This window comes from Piliocolobus tephrosceles, chromosome 5 (genome assembly GCF_002776525.5).
Source record: "Piliocolobus tephrosceles isolate RC106 chromosome 5, ASM277652v3, whole genome shotgun sequence".
NCBI classification, from domain to species: domain Eukaryota; kingdom Metazoa; phylum Chordata; class Mammalia; order Primates; family Cercopithecidae; genus Piliocolobus; species Piliocolobus tephrosceles.
The window spans coordinates 164,820,202-164,831,112 of NC_045438.1; the positions used below are offsets into that span (position 1 = coordinate 164,820,202).

At 39.9% G+C, this 10,911-nt stretch overlaps 1 pseudogene; it reads left to right on the plus strand.

Annotated features, from left to right (window-relative positions):
- Positions 1-9,806: 9,806 nt before the first annotated feature.
- LOC111548599 lies at positions 9,807-10,620 on the plus strand (annotated as a pseudogene).
- Positions 10,621-10,911: the final 291 nt, after the last annotated feature.

Here is a 10,911-nt window from a genome sequence, read left to right on the forward strand (position 1 = left end):
CTCAGAAACTGCGCTTACCTATGTGTGGGGGTGAGGGAACGTGAAGCAATAGTCTACACATGCTCATCAGATGACTACCAACTCCTTCGCACTTACAACAACCCTGGAGTTCATAGAATAGATAGGTTACTCATATTGTTATGTCTTAGATGACAAAAGAGAATTGCAAAACATGAAGTGACTTAATCCAAGATGATGAGTGGGGAGGTCAAATATTTTGTGATGAAATCATAATCACAGCTCATGGCATGAAGTGGAGGGCTCATGGTCTTACACAACACTTTTTGTTGGTGTCAGCATCAGAGCTAGAGCACTGAAGCATGTAGGACAAGGCCTGATCTTGGATAACCGGAGTCTTCGGGAAAGAGGGTACAGATAGGAGCTACAAGACCTGGTCATTTGTGTTGTCTGTTCCACTAACTGGATAAACAATCTCAGATGAGTCAGTTAATTTCCTCATGGTTCAACAGAGAAGGATGAAACAAATGCTATCTATCTCAAAGGACTTAAGATGAAAGAAGAATAAAAAACATATAATTAAAAACGGTCAGAAAAGTTTAAAGTTTCATACAAAATGTTAAAATATCTACGTTAATGATCCTTATGTACAATAAAGAAGGATACCTCCTGACATACAGCAATTTGCTGAGTTGCATTAATATCTACTTGTTAATTGGAAACACCAAGCCAGTAGACAGTAGTAATTTTCTTCTGGCAAATACATTTCAAACTATCTCATCCAGTTTTTCTCATTGGAAACAACAGATGCTAGAAGTTAGTGAAAAAAATATTTAAAGCACTCAAGAGAAAGTAAAGCTCAACCCACAATTCTATACCTACATAAATTATTATGCAAAAATAATGGCAAAAGAAAGGCAATCCCAGCCATGCAGAAGTTGCCCTTCTAACTAGACTTTCTTCCACCCTTGCCCAAAGCAGTCTGTTTCTAACAACCAGTCAAAGGGGGATTGATAAGGTAGAAGTTGGGCATGTTATTCCTCAGCCCACATCATTTTTAAAACTTATTTTAAAAACAGCTTTATTAAGATACAACTTATATGTCATAAAATTCTCTCCTTGTATGTGGTATAATTTTGTTATTTTTAGTAAATTTATGGAGTTATGCAACCATCACCACAATCGAGTTTTAAAACATATCCACTACCCCAAAATGTTCCCGGGTTCCACTTTGCAATTAATCCCTGTTACTACTAATGCCTCCAAGCTCTAGGCAGCCGGCAATCTACTTTCTGTCTCTCTAAATATGCCTTTTCTGGACATTTCAGAGAGATGGACTCATGCACTCTGTAGTTTTTTTGCATCTGGCTCCTTCCACATGGCATAACATTTTTGAGATCCATCCATGTGGTAGTACGGATTAGCAGTTTGCTTCTTTATTTATTTATGTATTTTTATTTTTTGAGATGGAGTTTCACTCTTGTTGCCCAGGCTGGAGTGCAATGGCATGATCTTGGCTCACTGCAATCTCCACCTCCCAGGTTCAAGAGATTCTCCTGCCTCAGCCTCCTGAGTAGTTGGGATTACAGGCATGTGGCACCACGCCTGGCTAATTTTTTGTATTTTTAGTAGAGACAGGCTTTCCCCATGTTGGCCAGGCTGATCTCAAACTCCTGACCTCAGGTGATCCACCCACCTTGGCCTCCCAAAATTCTGGGATTACAGGCGTGAGCCAATGCGCCCAGCTCAGTTGTTTCTTATTTGTTGCTGAATAGTATTCCAGTGTGTGGTCAGGTCACATTTTGTTATCTGTGCACTAGCTAATAATCAGATCGTTTCAAGGTCTTGGCTCTCATGGATGATGCTGCTACGAACAACCACGTACACATCTTTGTGTGGATGGTCCACATTGTTCAAGCCTTCCCACTTCCTTCAGAGTAAAACCAAAGCTTTGGCTGTGGGCTGCAAATCCCCACCCTGTGTGGTTTCCTGGTACCGTGCCTTACTGCTCTCCTCTCACCCCCTGCTCCCCCGTCGCTCACACCACTGCCACCACACTGGCCTCCTGGCAATTTCTCCGATGCATCAGGTATGCCCTTCCCTCAAGTCCGTGCTCCAGCGGTGCCTTCAGCCCGGAAGCCCTGGACCCTATTCCGGGATACCCTTGTAGCTCATCTGCCCCAAATCTTTGCTCAAATGTTCTTTCTCAACCAGGCCTCCACGGGTCAATGCTATTTAGAGGGAGACTACTCTTCTTCTCCCTTCCAATCTCCCTTACCTATTACAGACAACTTCCAACTTTTTGTTATTGGAAGTGTGGGGCGAGAACCACGGACAGGCAAGACAGCATTGCCAGCAGCTGGTCAGAGCTGCACAGCCTCGGTCACCGCAGACCTGCTGAGCCGGGATCTGCATTTTACCAAGGTTCCCAGTTGGTCTTCAGGTACACTAAGGTGTGGAGAGCCCTGTTCTAACATACAACATGATTTACTTCTTTATTATACGTATTGTTTACAGCCATAATTTTGTACTAGGACATTCATTTCACAAAGGTTAGAGATTTTGTTGTTTTGTTCATAATGAATACCAGAGGCTAGAACAGTGCCTGGCACATATTCATTGAGTAAGCGGATGTTTTCCTGTAAATATCTGTAAGGAATTATCCTTCTACATTACCTGTAGAAGCCAGTGATTTAAATTAATACTCTTGGACTTAAGCCTGGGTGGGGAACAATAGAAAAATTAAAATTTTCCACTTCTTCTGGGTAGTAAAAAATATCAGTTCACTAAAGAATGCCTTCAAAGAATAAAGTATGAGTAGAAATATGAAGAAGAAAAAGAAGTTGAAGAAGCAACACTGGACCACCTGTGGATCGCTGCCTGTCTCCCTTTCCCCGGACACGCAGCCTCCCGAGCTCAGCTGCCCTCAGCCCTGTGTGGAGCCGGCCGTGGAAACGCCCTGACGTGGAGTCAGAAGCCCAAGCCCCCATTTCAGACTTGGCCTTCACTGACCAAGAGAGCTGCTTAACCACTTAACCACGCGGCTTCAGGGGCTCCATTTGCAAAACGCAGGCTTGAACCACAGGACTGGTTATGCTCCTTCTTGTTCTGTGTTCTCTAAATCCATCCCATGGGGTGGTTCTCATCCTCATTTCCAGGAAAGCAAGGTCCAAGTGGAATCTCTTTTCTCATCTGCAGGACTGATGCCTTCCTTGGCCTAAATTTCAACAACATGTGACTATAAAACTTACCTGTGTGTGAACCCTACAGATTTCTGCAGGGGGCTATGTGGGGATGGGGGGAGATGACCCCATGGTGGGCCCCGAGTGCTGGCCTCTCGCTGTCATGCTGAGCACCCCCACCTTGCCGCAGCCTACGATCTCACTCTCCCACGGGCACTCTGTTTCCTGGAGTGTGGATCCACTGTGGCTTCCCCTCGCCCCATCCTTAGCCTTGGTGGGTAGTAATATCTCCTACCCCTCTTTAGACTCGGGGGCCTAACCGGAAAACAGGTGCATTGGTAGATTTTGTAGCAGAGGAGCCCTAGCGTTCTAGTGCTCTACTTGGGCATGAGACCAAAGCCCATAAATCCGTTTTCGCTGGGTACCTACTGTGTATCCAGTGCTATAAGGCAGCGTCCCCAACGCATACTGCGGCAGAACACTTTTTGTGGGATGTTCAACGATATTACCTGGACAAAAGAGTCCGGAATCTAACAAGTTTGGGAAACTCTGGATTAAATAAGGTTAACTATGTTTCTTTTAGGCAGTGCTTCTCAGAGCCTTAAGATGCGAGCATGCATGGAGAATTTCCAAAATGGGAGATGTAATGGGAGGCACTCCCATAGTTAGGTAACCAGGTAGCCTCTTTTTATTTATTTTATTTTATTTTTTGAGATGGAGTCTCACTGTGTTACCCAGGCTGGACTCAAACTTCTGAGCTCAAGCAGTTATCCCACCTCAGCCTCCTAAGTCGCTGGGACTACAGGCACAAGCCACCACACCTGGCTTTTTTTTAAAAACAAAGGATCATATTTTGGAAACACGTAGGCCCTGGAGCACACAGACCCATGGGATCTCGTGGCCACCTGGCTCAGCCTATCTTTTGCAGATTTGAATCCTGGACCTGAGGGAGAAGTGAAGCAACTTGCCCCAGGGCCCCCTGGCTGACACTGTAGGCCACGCCTCCCATTTCTCAGCTGAAATAAAAGGCATGTTTTTGTTGCAAATATTTAGTTGACCATTAATTTACCTAAAACCAGTGACTCTCACAGGGACACACAGACTTTCAAGAAGAAAAATCATTAAAGTGAAAAAAGGAGATTTTCAGGAACCGCCTTTTTTTTTTTTTTTTTTTTTTTGACATGGAGTCTTGCTCTGTCACCCAGGCTGGGTTGCAGTGGCACAATCTTGGCTCATTGCATCCTCCACCTCCTGGGTTTAAGCAATTCTCCTCACTCAGCCTTCCAAGTAGCTGGGATTACAGGTGTACACCACCACGCCTGGCTATTTTTTATATTTTTAGTAAAGACAGGGTTTCACCACGTTGGCCAGGCTGGTCTCGAACTCCTGACCTCAAGTGATTCACCTGCCTTGGCCTCCCAAAGGGCTTGAGCCACCATCCCCAGCCAACTGCAGCTTTTTAACAGCTAAGTGTGTGTTCTTTATTATCTTGAATCCCAGTGAATAAATTAGAGAAAAAATTGTGTGTATATAATTGTGTTTGAATGTTATACTTTTTACTAAGAGAAATAAAATCAAGGAAACAAAATGCAATAATAAGCACAATCTTAAGTTGTCAATTTTCTGTAAGAGACATAATTTCATCAAAGGCATAATTATAAGCTTTACCTTGTTAATAACTTTATTGATCATAAATTTGATTATTGCAATAGACTGAATGTTTGTGACCCCCAAAATCCATATGTTGAAATTCTAACCTCTAAGATGGTGATATTAGGAGGTGGGGCCTTTGGAAGGTGATGAGATCATGAGGGTGGGGCCCTTGTGAATGAGATTAGTGCCTTCTTGAAGGGCACTATTTCTGCCACATGAGGACACAGGAAGAAGGCAGCTGTCTGAAGCCTGGAAGAGTGTCCTCATCAGAACTCTTAGCATGCTGGCTCCTTTATCTCCAACTTCTTTCCTTTAGAACTATGAGAAATAGGTTTCTGTTGTTTAGACGCCACCCAGTCCATGATACTTTGTTATGGCAGCCTGAACTAAAACAGATATTATCTTGATTATATTTTCTAAAGCAAGATATATTTTGACCATAATACATGTACTAACCAACCCCCTTCTAATCCTCTAAGAGAAAACAATGCATTAATCTTTCCAGCATTGCAGTTAACCTCATTTTGGTAGAAGACAAAGTCCTCTGATGTCAGGGAAAAATCAAAGTTTAGAACAATACATGGTATGGTGGTATGAATGGAAGTGGTATATGCATTGTCCTTCCAGGCTAGAGGGGGATCATCAACATTCTTTGAGAGTGGCTTCCAGGTGGTCATTCAAATCAAAGTACATGTTTCTTCTGGAAGCTGACTTAGTACAATATGTGGTGTAACTATGAAAACTTGGTTACCTGAACTTTTCCCTCTTGGGATGTGCCATATTGCTCTAGAAACATCAGAAAGGATTATAAGTGGTCATCACCAGTCTTTTGCTTCATCAATAACAATGCAAAATGACTATTTAAAGGAGCAGCACAGGTTAGTAAAACTATATTTGCATACGCAAAACTGTGTAACATCCAAGTGCCTGGCCATATTATTTTCAATAAAGCCACAATCATTACTTTCTCATTTCATTATCTTTTTCATTAGCGTGGAAAACCTTTTAGTAACAGAAGTTCATTTTCTTTTATATACTTTTCTGTGCTCTCACAATAAACCAGCAAAGCAACTTAATTTCAACACATGGATAGAAAGAGCATAAGTCTATATTCCCTTCTTTTCTGGGGAAGAAATAGGGCAGGGACTTTTAAAGCTAGAGATGTTCCTGTAGAGACAGATATGTGTAATATCTGTAAAAATTTACAAAGACAATGCAACAAGTTTGCTGCGTTGGACCATCAGAATTGTAATTGCTTTTGTTTTTTCAAGAGCCCCACAAGATTTAGTAGATAATTATGTAATTGAAAATGGTTTGTTATCTTTGCCTTACTTTGGTTTGTTAATTGCTTTCCCTTTGTTTGTTAATTAATAATTCGAAAATGATACATGTATTTGAGATACATATGTGTGTGTATATATACACTTTTGTATATATAATTTTATATATGTAAAAATATATATATACAACTTTCCCTAGTTCTGTCTCTACTGAAATATCTAGAACAGCACCCAGATTATGGTCATGAAGTAAAATTTCCCACAAAACAAATAAAAGGAAAATCCATGGGGCGCCTTTGAGAAGTGGGTGACGCTAGGACTGAGGCAGAGAATGTCAGATGAGCCTGGACCCCCAGGACACTGTCAAAGACTGCTAGGACACACACACCAGCCTGACAAGGCTCCCAATGGCTCAAATACCCCAAAGACGGGGACCATTTGAACATCACACACACAACAGTTTCAATGGACCAAAACATATTTGAGTTTATAATGTTTTTAAATCTAACTAGTCACTATTGGGGGATGCTGATGACCAACTTAGTTTTCGAAAATGGGTAAATAAGGGGAAAGAGACAGCCATTTATTCACCTCTCCTACACAAACTATACTACTGGTAACCAAACAGCAAATGAGAGGAAGTTTTTCTTTACAGGAGCATTCTAGTTAATAAATGAAGAAGGTGTGATAGAAAATAACCATTTTGCAGCTCCTCGTGGACTAATGAATAGATGCATTGAGCATCAACAATTGCTACTATGAGAGAGAGGGAGAGAGAAAGAGAGAGACAGCGTGCGCCCGATATTATATATCCTGATGGAAGAACACAGCACCACCTGTGAAATATTTCCCACTCCTCATTCTCTGCTGGAGAAAAGAACCTGAATCTGAACAGGCCCCTAGATATGACTACCAAGAGAGAGGAAGTGCCGAGGGACATGGGAAGCCACCATGGGGATGCCATCAGCACTTTGGTTGGGGGAGATGCTACAGGACAGCAATGTGGCTTCCGCCAGAAATAAAATGCAAGAAGGACTTTTAGGTTGAAAAAGGCATGAGACATAACAAGGAGTCACAGGCATGGGCTTCATTTAGATCTTGATTGAAGCAAATAAACCATAAAAGAAAATAAAATTATGACATTTATGAGTCAACTGGAAATTCAAATGTGACTGGACGTGTGATGGCCTGTTAAGAAACTGTTTTTGATTCCTTACAGATGTGATTGTGGTATTGTGATTTTGTTGGGGGAGGGAAAGAATTTATCCTTTTAGTGACACATACTGAAATATTTGCAGATTAAATGATAAGGTCTCTAGGATTTGCTTCAAGTTAGTACAAGAGTAGAGTACCTAGAGGTAGTTAAAATGAAACAACATTGTTCATGAGTTAATTATTATTAAAGCATATGGATATATGGGGATATATTATACTATTCTATACTGGACTGCTTTGGTGAAAATAATGAATTTTTTCAAAAAATAATTATATGCGAATAGTAAAAGTAAAAAGAGGAATGCCTAGGATTATTGAAATAATTAATACATACCTTTCTTCCTTTATCTAGAGGCTCATGACATTAAATATCTGTCTACACTTACCACTGTCTTCCAAAACAAGAATAAGTATTGCAAATCTTGAATTAAATTGTCATAACAGTTGCACTTCTCTTGCACTATATTCAAAAGTCTATACTATATCAACTGCCACTTTTTAAATAATGATGTGTGCTAAAGGTTTTTCAAAGTGGAATGAAAGCAACGCAGTGGAATTATAATCTTTTAAATAAGCATGGAACTTACCAGCTTAATAAAAACCTTCACAGACATTTCATTTAATTGTCACCAAACCATAGGATAGGTCAGCTAAGCTTTATTAGCACCGATTCTATGACGGGGAGTGAGGGGAGAGAATAACATCCAAGTTTGCACAGCTGCTAATGGGCAGAAGTAGACGAATCCGCATTCTTTTGCTCCTGTTTAGTATTTTTACCCACCCGCACCACCCCACCCATATAACTTAGAAGGGCAAGGTACATTGTAGTTTAAATGACACATTAAGATAAAACGTGTATTAAAGTGTATGATTAATGTGTATCTTAATGTATATAAAACGTATCATTTTATAAAATCAAGGAATTAGATTAATATGATGTAAATGATAATATTTAATTCCAAGAGCTAACTTATTTAACATTTAATTTTTTTCTAAAAATGTGGCTTCTGGTGTTTCCATCAACTTTAAATGCTCTCCAGGTTTTCAAAACAAAAATTTCAACAATAAGAGAGAGAAAATTTCCACTGATATAAGTCATATGGTAATTTGCTGATATGTATTACTGAGGAAAAAATGTACTTAGCTCAATTATAGCCTCCGAGTACTTCTGGCTTTATTATTTCATCATATCTTTCTGGCTCTACGTATTTTTCTCTCTGATTCAGTTCATTGTTTTGAGATTCTGCAACCTCAAAGAACTACTAAGTTTATATAAATGTTAGAGGAGAATAACATCAGAACCTCTACCAAGAAAAGCTAAAGCCCACAATTAATGAGCATCTAATGCCTCTGACGTTATTGTGCGTCAGTTTTTCTGTAGCTAGAAATTGTCTCACAGTGTTTTAAGTAATAAAGTAAGAGGAAAGATTAAAACAAACAAAGCAAACTCAAACTTAAAAATGAGAAGGCATTCCCTGTGCAAAAGCTAGCAGGAATGTGTGAGGAGGGCACAGGCTGGGATGAAGGGCAGTGGGAGAGAACTCCAGAGGAAGGAGGAAGGAGAAGATGCATTTTAGGAAGGATGACCAGGAGGCCAAACACACAAAAGCAGAAGTAAAATCTGTGTGGAAGGCAGGAGGAAGCATAAGTTGATAATCCCAAAAATCAAATCAATAATGGGTGGTCAAACTCGAGTTGTTTCCTTAAAACACAGAAAGAATAAAACAAAGAAAGAAAATATATAGAATAAGATGATGTTTATGGAGAAAAGTGGATGTTGAGTGAGCCAATGTATATATTCTGGAGGAAAAAACCAGAACAAATGAAACAGGACAGAGAGAGAGAGAGAGAGAGAGAGAATCTCCCATGTTGAAGAAAACACCTGTATCTTAAACCTGTATCTTTTATATAGATTAACAGAGATCATTATATGGTAGCATGGACCAAACCTGGTCAAGTATGTCCTGGAAAATATTTAACAAGGAAAATAAAGAGTCCTCTCATCTTTCTGGCCAGAAAAACTATAATCAAAACTGTGAGAGAAAAATCAGTCTAGACTCAGAATCTACAAATACTATGTAATAAAAGAAAAGCTGAGTTCTGAAAGATAAGTTTTGACCCATAAATTGACAACCAGTCAAGTTGTTACTACATGTGAAGATAATAGAAAGACAGTCTTATGCATGCATACAAGAGCTTGGAAAATAAACCATTATGTATTTTAACCAACTAAGAAATGAAGTAGAATTAAGAGCTCAAGAATGAAGATACAAAAAGATTTGCAATGAACACTGAAATTAGTTAAAACAGAGATAAGCCCAAACACGCTTGTAAATATAAATATGCCAAATTAATCCAAATACAAAAATTAAGAATTACTCTCAAAGGAGACGATATGAGGAAAAAATAATTTAAATATTTACAATCTGGATGTGATGAAATTCAGCCTCCATAGCTGGTAATTAGCAAAGTAATAAACAATTTGGGGGCACAGCTGGCTTGAGCAACTGGAAACAAGATGCAGGACCCCAACGCAGACACTGAGTGGAATGACGTCTTACGCAAAAAGGGTATCTTGCCCCCCAAGGAAAGTCTGAAAGAACGGGAAAGGAGGCAGAAGAGGAGCAGTGCATCCTCCAGCAGTCAGTGGTGACAACACATGAAGATATGACTTTGGAAGGGCTAGAGGATCATGAAGACGAGCTTAATGAGGAGGATGAACGTGCTATTGAAATGTACAGATGGCAGAGACTGGCTGAGTGGAAAGCAACTAAACTGAAGAATAAATTTGGAGAAGTTTTAGAGATCTCAGGGATGGATTATGTTCAAGAAGTTACCAAAGCTGTTGAGGGCTTGTGGGTCATCTTGCACCTTTACAAACAAGGAATTCCCCTCTGTGCCCTGATAAATCAGCACCTCAGTAGACTTGCCAGGAAGTTTCCTGATGTGAAATTTATCAAAGCCATTTCAACAACCTGCGTACCAATTATCCTGATGGGAATCTGCCCACGATATTTGTTTATGTGGAAAGAGACATCAAGGCGCAATTTATTGCTCCTCTGGGGTTTGGCAGCACGAACCTGACAAGAGATGAGGTGGAATGGAAACTGTCTGAATCTGGAGCAATTATGATGGACCTGGAGAAAAATCCTAAGAAGCCGATTGAAGACGTGTTGCTGTCCTCTGTGCAGCGCTCTGTCCCCATGAGGAGGGACAGTGATTCCGAGGGTGACCGAGCCTACAGCTGCCATCACATGCCAAACTTCCTTGTGACAAATTGTCTGGATTTTTTAAAAAAGGAAAAAGCAAGAATGAATCCTTCTGTGTTTTAGTTTTGTTTAAATTATGTTTCAAATCTTTATATTTTGGAAATAATCATTGCTGGAAATTCTGTTAAAAAATTTTGTTAGTAAATATCTAGGAGTATAATAGCACTTATTTAATATAACATGCAACATTTATTTGAAATAATTAATAAGCATTTAACTTACTGAAATAACAGTCATTCCCTGTAGAATCAAGGGCAAACAAGATTTTTACTACCAATGCTAGGATTAAGCATCATCCTAGACAGCCTGACTAGTGCATCAAGACAGGAAAAAGAAATAGAAGATAGCAGTGGA